Source organism: Peromyscus leucopus, chromosome X, assembly GCF_004664715.2.
Source record: "Peromyscus leucopus breed LL Stock chromosome X, UCI_PerLeu_2.1, whole genome shotgun sequence".
Classification (NCBI taxonomy): Eukaryota; Metazoa; Chordata; class Mammalia; order Rodentia; family Cricetidae; genus Peromyscus; species Peromyscus leucopus.
The window spans coordinates 88437698-88445865 of record NC_051083.1 but is presented as its reverse complement, the minus strand read 5'-3'; the positions used below and the strand labels follow the sequence as shown (position 1 = coordinate 88445865).

The 8168-nt window shown below is 36.9% G+C and overlaps 1 pseudogene; it reads right to left on the bottom strand.

The window, feature by feature from the left end:
- Nucleotides 1-242: 242 nt before the first annotated feature.
- On the bottom strand, nucleotides 243-2909 carry LOC114685838 (annotated as a pseudogene).
- Nucleotides 2910-8168: the final 5259 nt, after the last annotated feature.

Genomic DNA, 8168 nt, shown 5'->3' with positions numbered 1-8168 from the left:
TCACTGTGGTCAGTAAAAAGAAATATATCAATAGTAGACCAGTGATACACAGGAACTCTCGAGGTCCTCCATCTTTTCTAAATTATTCTCTAAGAATCAGTTGCATACATATATTCCTAAGTGTAATTTTCTACAAGTAAAGAACATATATATATATATATATATATATATATATATACATATTATCACATAAATAGTACTATAGTACATATCAGGGTAGAAACTGTGTTGGACTGTGAAATTTATTCTAAGTAAGTGATCCAGTTCATGTCAGGCCTCTCTGCAAGCTAACATCACCTTCAACTGTAGTTGAACAATAGCAAGCTTCCTTCGGTCTATACTGCCCTGAAAAGCCACAGTTCATAGCAATGTACAGGGATAGGATAAATCACATATTTTAGATTCTTCAAGGGTGTTAAATTATTCATGATAGTCACAAGCATAGGCATTGTGATGGGGTTAGAAGCAAAGCACAGGACACGGAGATGAGTACAACGAATCAGGGCAGGGATAAGGACAGAGATTGCAGTATCATTTATAAGGCAATGATTCATCTCTAGATGCCGAAGAGTACCAGAGAGATTTACCAGAAGAGTTTGAAAAGGCTCAAAATCATCCCAATACATTGGTTGTTGCTAAGATTCAGCAGCTTTAGGGGGACCTGAGGCTCTGGGCCAGAAATCTGAAGTCTCTGTGCGAAAGATCACAGAATGTCAGATACAAGAAATTCAGACCAGGTGGCAGGACTCTGTAGGGAGAAAACAACAAAAACTTGTGAAGAATGAAGACTGAATAAGGAAAACTATACCTTATATCTAGAATAAACTACTTTTCACATGCATTATAATTGGGTATTAATGTTTAATGTGTGCTTTAATTCACTTAATAGTTTTGTGACTCTGAGAATTTTTTAGACAGGATCTTACTATGTAGCCTGGCTGTCCTGGAACTCACTATGGAGATTATACTGGCCTTGAATCACAGAATCTGCCTGTCTTTGCCTCCTGAGTGCTGAGATTAAAATCCTGGCCACCACATCTGCTGAAATTTTGTTTTCAACACTGAAGATACAATTTCTTTTAATCTTAAGAATGTGTACAGTGTACATTATAATAAATGATTTTAAGAAATATTAAGAGAAAAAACTGAAAGCACTTGATACTTACAACATTATCCATTGTATATTTCAGTTCACTTTTTAGTGGGGAGGGATCAGAAGAGCAGGCAACTGAAAATTCCCTTTGGTCAGTCCCTACATACCAACCTCTACTTTCATGGCCTATGCCTTGGAAATTACAGTAAAGTGATCTGACATGTGAAGTATGGGCATCTATGATGAGGTGCATCAATGCTACAGCAAAAAGTCTTCCCCATCTCAATCCCTGTTCCTCTTCATATCTAGAAGGCTAGTGTTTTTCACCTTTTATTTCTGCACTTGTCTGTACATTGCTGGTGCTTAATTTTTGTAATTCTTTCTCCAGTTTCAAATTCCCAGAATCAAAAAAGGGAAAGCATAAAAGCTTTTCAGGAGTTTAGGAATACCCAAGAATGTTTTCTTTCCTGTCTCAACAGGCTCTCCAGGAAACCCAGGGCCCTGGCCCAAACTCTTACCTGAGCACTCTGTCCAGATGACCTGTGAGACAGAATGAAGAGAAGCTGACTTCCTTAAGGGTGTTCATACGTTGCAAGTAACTGAGGAAATTTTTAAAGAGTTTCCCACCCAGAGATCTAAAAGTGACTTTAGACAGACTGAGGCTCTCTAGGTGGTCCATCTGAGACAGGACATTGGTGATATCACTCAGTGAACCCATATCAATTGACAACTGACCAACACAGTTGAGATCAAGAAATTCAGGGTGCATTTGCTGTCACAGTTTATCAACTTGCAAATCTCGACAGCATATGTGCAAAGACCCTGAACTCTCCCTAATTTTACTTGTAAGCAAAACCAAAAATTCCTTTTCCACTAAGGAGCCATCTAGGGAAAGATCCACTAGTAACTCTACAGGCCTGGGGAACTGAACCACGGACTCTGTATTCACAAAACGATGCTGCCCTTCTATTTTCAGGATAGAGCTGTCAGAATAAGTACAAGAATGAAACAGAAAGGTTCCTTGATGCTGTCTTCATGGCATATGGTCCTACAGTCGTTGTCTTGTCTTAAATCTAGGATCCTCAGTTTAGGTCTCCTGTAGGGGTAGAGGAGATAGAATAGTTGAGAAATAGCCAACGATAATGAAACCGAGTAGAATCAATGATGACATCTAGGAACTAATTCTTTTATCCATAGCTGATACTCCTTGTAAAACTATCAACAAATCTTTCCCATGAAAATTCAGCCTCCTCCCCCAATCCTTATACATTAGATCCCCTCCAGTCTTAAAGCTCCTGTCTTTCTCTTATGTAACATCTTATGTAAACCATCAACAGAACCTCAGTAATAGATTTCAAAATGAACATGAATACAGTCAGTAACAGATTTCATAATTAACATTGAATACAATCAGTCTTTAATGTGTTACCAAGTTTGCAGGCAACAGTCTCACATTTACTTGTTTCTCTGGGAGAGTAGCAGGCTGTGTATAACCTCCTCTGTCTTTCCATGTTTCTATTATACAGTCTTACCTAGAAGCAGAGTTCCTTGAAGGACGCACTGGAAGATTCTCAATCATGGCTTTCAGGAGTTCATGTTGAGGCTCCTGTACAGTTAATGACCCAATATGGAGACAGTAATAGGGCCACACTTTCACCATCTCACTCAATGTATTCTTATGCCCACCCTCGAAGGCAGCAATGAACAGTGGAACAAAAAAGACTCTTGGCATATCCTCCAGAGCTTGGATTGCTACAGACTCATTTCTCAGCAGACTCTGTATAGCGAGATCAACAGTGTCTTTGGTTCTTTGCATCCATCTTTGTGAACCTGAATCAGAAGGACAAATATTTAGAAGCTCTGGGAAAAAATAAACAGTCTCTTCTTTGCAACCAGTGCCAGCAAAGTAGAAATTTAAAGAATAAATGAACCAGATAGCCAACACTAGATACATCTACTATAGACACAGATTAGAAAGTGACTTGTGAGTGTATAAAGGTGTGTGTGTGTGTGTGTGTGTGTGTGTGTGTGTGTGTATTACTATTCCCCTCCCTTGTATATAAAGTATGTATATGATAAAAAATTAGAAATGGTAGTAGTAGGCAGGCGTGTGGCATATGCTTTAATCCCAGCACTCGGAGGCAGGGCAGGTGGATCTCTGTGAGTTCAAGCAGCCTGTCTCTACAGAGCAAGTTCCAGGTAGGCTCCAAAGCTACACAAAGAAACTGTCTCCAAAAATGAAAAGAATCATTATAAGTAACAGAAAACAATTTTGGTCACTTAGCTACATGACTCCAGTATTTTCCCTCCATAGTATATAAGCTATGATGAAGAAAAAGATAAATATACGAAACAGTTGTACAACAGAAAATATTACAACACCAAATTCATTGTGATTAAAAGAATGACATTCCAGCCCTTGATCTGTCTCACCCTGTCACTGTATTTGTGGCAGACGAAGACACCAAAATGGCACAAGACAGACACGAAGGAAGATGGTTAAGAAAACTTAAAGTTGACCTTAAGCATATTCGGAAAATCTAGTCATGAAGTAAGCCTAAAGATGAAAAAGAAAACATAAAATCAAAAGAATGCAGTACAGTTTCGGGCAAAGACTTCAAAACTGTTCCCTTCAAAGCTGTATGTTGTCTCACATCTGGAAAGTAAGAAACAGTCAAAACTGTCTGGGACTGGTGTGCCAGGGTTGGGGGGCAAAGCACAGTTGTATACGATTCATGTAAGCCAGAGGTGGAGGACTCACAATGAGTTCATCAAGAATGTATGTGTGTTAAAAATTAACAAAGGCATATCAAATAAGTGATATGGAGGTTAGTTTAAAACTGCAATATTAAGAGACACAGACTGTGGGAAGAATACATTGATGTGGTTAGGAGAAACATTCAAGAAAATTTGTTAATGGTGGGAAAAGAAACAAAATGGGGGGGTTAAGAATCTTGTTACACATGAAAGAGTCAGAAAGCTCCTAAGTTTTTCTTCTACTTCAGGAACAACAATAAACCCTCTAAAAGACCTACACAACACCGATAAACAGAAAATAGCATGATTAAATTAGATAGCTTCGAAAACAATATGAATAAGCCAAATAAGAAAATTCCAAGCAAAAACATTAAAACAATAAGAAAATAAAATTAATGTTGCTCATCACCTACCTAATACGGTACGTTGCTACAGCATCTCACACACATTATGGCATTGTCCTTGGATAAATGACTTGATGACTAAGATAAAATTATCATACTTAACAACAAAGAAGTGGAACTTTTCTTGAGGCTTCCAGGATTCTCTCAGGACACATGTTCATGCAGTCCTAAAACCTGTCCCATTCTTAAAATGGTCTTCTGTTGTAGCTCAAGGTGTAAGAGAGTTTAAGTACATCCTATTTGTGAAGAACTTTCTTTTGTGTGAAGAAAACCTCAAACAGTCTTGAAAGAAAGGGACTGGGCCGTCTCATGAAACAAAGCAGCTGATTTCACACGTGAAGAAACCTCAAACAGTCTTGAAGAAAGAGCTGGGCTGTCTCATGAAACAAAGCAGCTGATTTTCAACATTGTTACAAATGTTAGTGAAATGTATTCAAGAAGTTGCTGTTGTGTTCTATTACAAGGTCACCATGTTCCATTCCTAGGAATATCTGTGAATATTCCAGTATTTGGTTCAATATTCAGTTGTGGATGTGCCTCGTATGACTAAATAAGGACTCCAGATTCCATTATAAGGGTTGTGGATCAATGCTATTTAAATTTGACTTTTCCCTGACAAACTCAGCATTTTAAAAAAGTTCTCCCTTAGTTGATGTATAAAATTTAATTAAAAATATCTACATTTTACTGAGTTAGACAGTCTGATGGTAAAGTTCATATGTTGAAAGGATACACAAGAATAGCTAATAAGGAAGAAGAAGAACTTGACTGACTCTGTGACACATACCAAGAAACGAAAACTTTCTAGAGAATTTCTTTAATTACAGTGTCTTATCACTTCAATAAGAACAGACAAATAGCTGAATAAAATAGGTTAGAAGCTTAGAAATAGAAGCCAACATGGTTGGACATCAGTGTTTAATGAAGGGCTGAAAAGATTGGGTGGCAGATAAGAGCACTGACTGATCTTACAGAGGCATGGATTCAATTCCCAGTCCTGAAAACCATCCATAACACACTTCAGTTCCAGGGGATCTGATGCCTCTTCTGCTACTAAGGGCCTGTACAAACATGCTACACAGATATATAGGCAGGTAAAAAACCCATACACATAATCATAATTAAAATAAATAAAAAACCCCACGGTGACATGGAGAAGCCACTAAAGGAAAGACAGACATGCAAGGTACAGAATGAGATATGATTTAAACCAAAACAAACTTAAAGTAGATTCATAAAACCGCCATGTATAGAGTAACTAAAAATTGATTTAAAGATCTAAAGAAAAAAACTTAAAATAGATGCATGATTCATGCCATGTATAGAGTAACTAAAAATTGAGTTAAAACTTTAAGCAAAGAGTGGAATCACACAGCTTCTTGAAGAAAATATGACAGGTTTTCTTTAAGCTTAATGTAGGGAAGGGATTTCTAAATGTCACTCAAATGCTAGAGGTAATGAAGGGAAGCAATAAATGATCTGACCAAATGAAAATCAAAGAATTTAAAAATATCAAATACAAGCATTTCAAAAGAAAACTTACAGTCTAAAATGATGTAGTAGTAAAACATTCCAGACAAGTGGAAACTCTGCTTCCTATATAAGGAACTCAAAAGCTGAGGAACAAAGGCCCAAAAAGGTATGAAAATGAAGAAAAGATATGAACTAAAGGTTCACACAAAAGTGTCATGAAGAGACCAAACAAATAATAAATGTCTCCCAGCACTCGGGTGGCAGAGGTAGGCGGATCTCTGTGAGTTCAAGGCCATCCTGGGCTACCAAGTGAGTCCCAGGAAAGTCACAAAGCTACACATAGAAACCCTGTCTAAAAAAAAACAATAAATAAATAAATAAATAAATAAATTAAATAAATAAATGTCCAAATTTAATGACAATTAGATGTAGTATATTAAAATAAACTGATTTATAGCTTAGTCTCTGGTAACATATAGGCAAAATTATAAAGTGATTTTGTTCTATTATGTGAAATGGTGAGGAATAAATGTAACTTGTCTCTGACAACAAAAGATGGACACCCCTACCTAAAAGGTCAGCCCAAGATTCTCACTAACATTAATTCATTCTGAAATTTGGGGACTGTGACTCTGCTGTTGGCACTAGTTCACATAAAAGGAAAAAATTTTTCCTCTTCAGTGTCTTAGGGCTATCCAGCCAGGTGCACTCTGGAGAGAGGCTAACTCCTTGAGACAAAAATACTCTTGGAAATAAGAAAACAAGGAGCAACTGCAAATGAGAAGGACTAGAGAGAGTCTGCAGACCAGCTTTGTGGGACACCTGTCGAAGGCAGAGATGGGCTGGGTGAATGACAGGCAAGGACACACTATAAAATGTAGGCAGTAGATCCTCTGGTAATGAAGGGCCCGCTGCTCTGAGGTCCTATCACTTGTGTGTTCAATGAGCAACCCACCACCTGGTGATGACTGAGGACACTGGTGATCCCATGATTGAGGTTGGGGACCAGTTCTACATCTCTGCAGCTTACCTTCTGTGTGGTCAATGCTGGTGAAATGGAGAATCACGAGTTGCAGGTCCACTAAGGTCTTAGAGTGCAGCAGCCTCCTCCTCTCACGGATGGTCTACTGTTGAGCGAGAAATGAATGCACTAAGACCAAAATTCCAGCACAAATCTCAGTGCTCTATTTCCTTCTCCTGTCTGTTCTCTTCATTTACTTTATTCATTTATTATTATTTCTACTTTTACAATAGAACATTTAATTAATTATTGAAATTTCATACATGCATGCAATGTATTCTATTAGTATTCAACCTCAGTCCTGCCATATATCCTCCCAGATCCATTTCCACTTTAAACTCCTCCCAACTATATGTGCTCTTTCTCATAGCCATCGAGTACAATTAGTCCCACTTTTACCCAAACTGAGTTTTAATTTAATATATTATTGTATATTATTGCTGTGAGTATCTGATTCATAGTTTTTGGGGCATGGTAGATAACTTTAATACTTTCTGAGTGTACTTCTATATATAGTTTACCTATTAGAGTGGTTCCTTTTCTTCTTTTTTCTTTTTGGTGACTTGATCCCTCCACAGGTCTATACCCAATGAGAAAGGTAAACTTGAAGACATACTCATCCAATGCGATATAGAGATCACAACACAAAAATATAAATATGAAAAAGCAAAGCAGATGAAACTATCTCCTCAAATGACATATCCAAAAAATTGAAGAAGTGTTTAAAATGCTGGACAAACAGTTTGAAAGTATACTTGAAAAAAAGTTCAAGGACTTTCACACATATGAATGAAGTGATGAAATCAACTCAGAATGTGTATGTATAGGTCAGCAACATAGACGAGAAAGTCATAAGGAGTTTGAAAGAAAACAAACGAAATTCTGAAAATTAAAAACTCAATTCCATCAATAAAAATCTGTAGGAAGTATCAATAAGCTACATTAATCAGAATTAAAAACAATAAAGCTTTAAGTAAAGTTGAAGAAAATATTATATTACACATGAGTAAAGAAAAAATTACCAATCTTATGTACAAATTTCTGGAGTATGTCCACAAGATAAAATATATCTACAGGCAGAAAAATGAGGGGAGATAAAACTTAAGACACAGAAAAGAGTCATAGAAATTAAAGCAGATTATTTCCTGATTCTACAGAAAAATAAATAAATTTTAAGCACAAGAGGCATTTAGACTCCAAACAGATATAACATCTCTAAGATGTATCAGAAGTAAAATGTACTGCTGTAGAACATGGACAGTATGCTAAGACTAAAGAATGAAGACATAACATCAAAATCTGCAAAGAAACATCCATGTCACTTACAAGTGACAACCAATCAGAATAACATCAGACTTCTTGGCAGAAACCTGAAAAGCCACAAAAATAGCAAATGATGGGTTTTAAGCATCACAGTAAA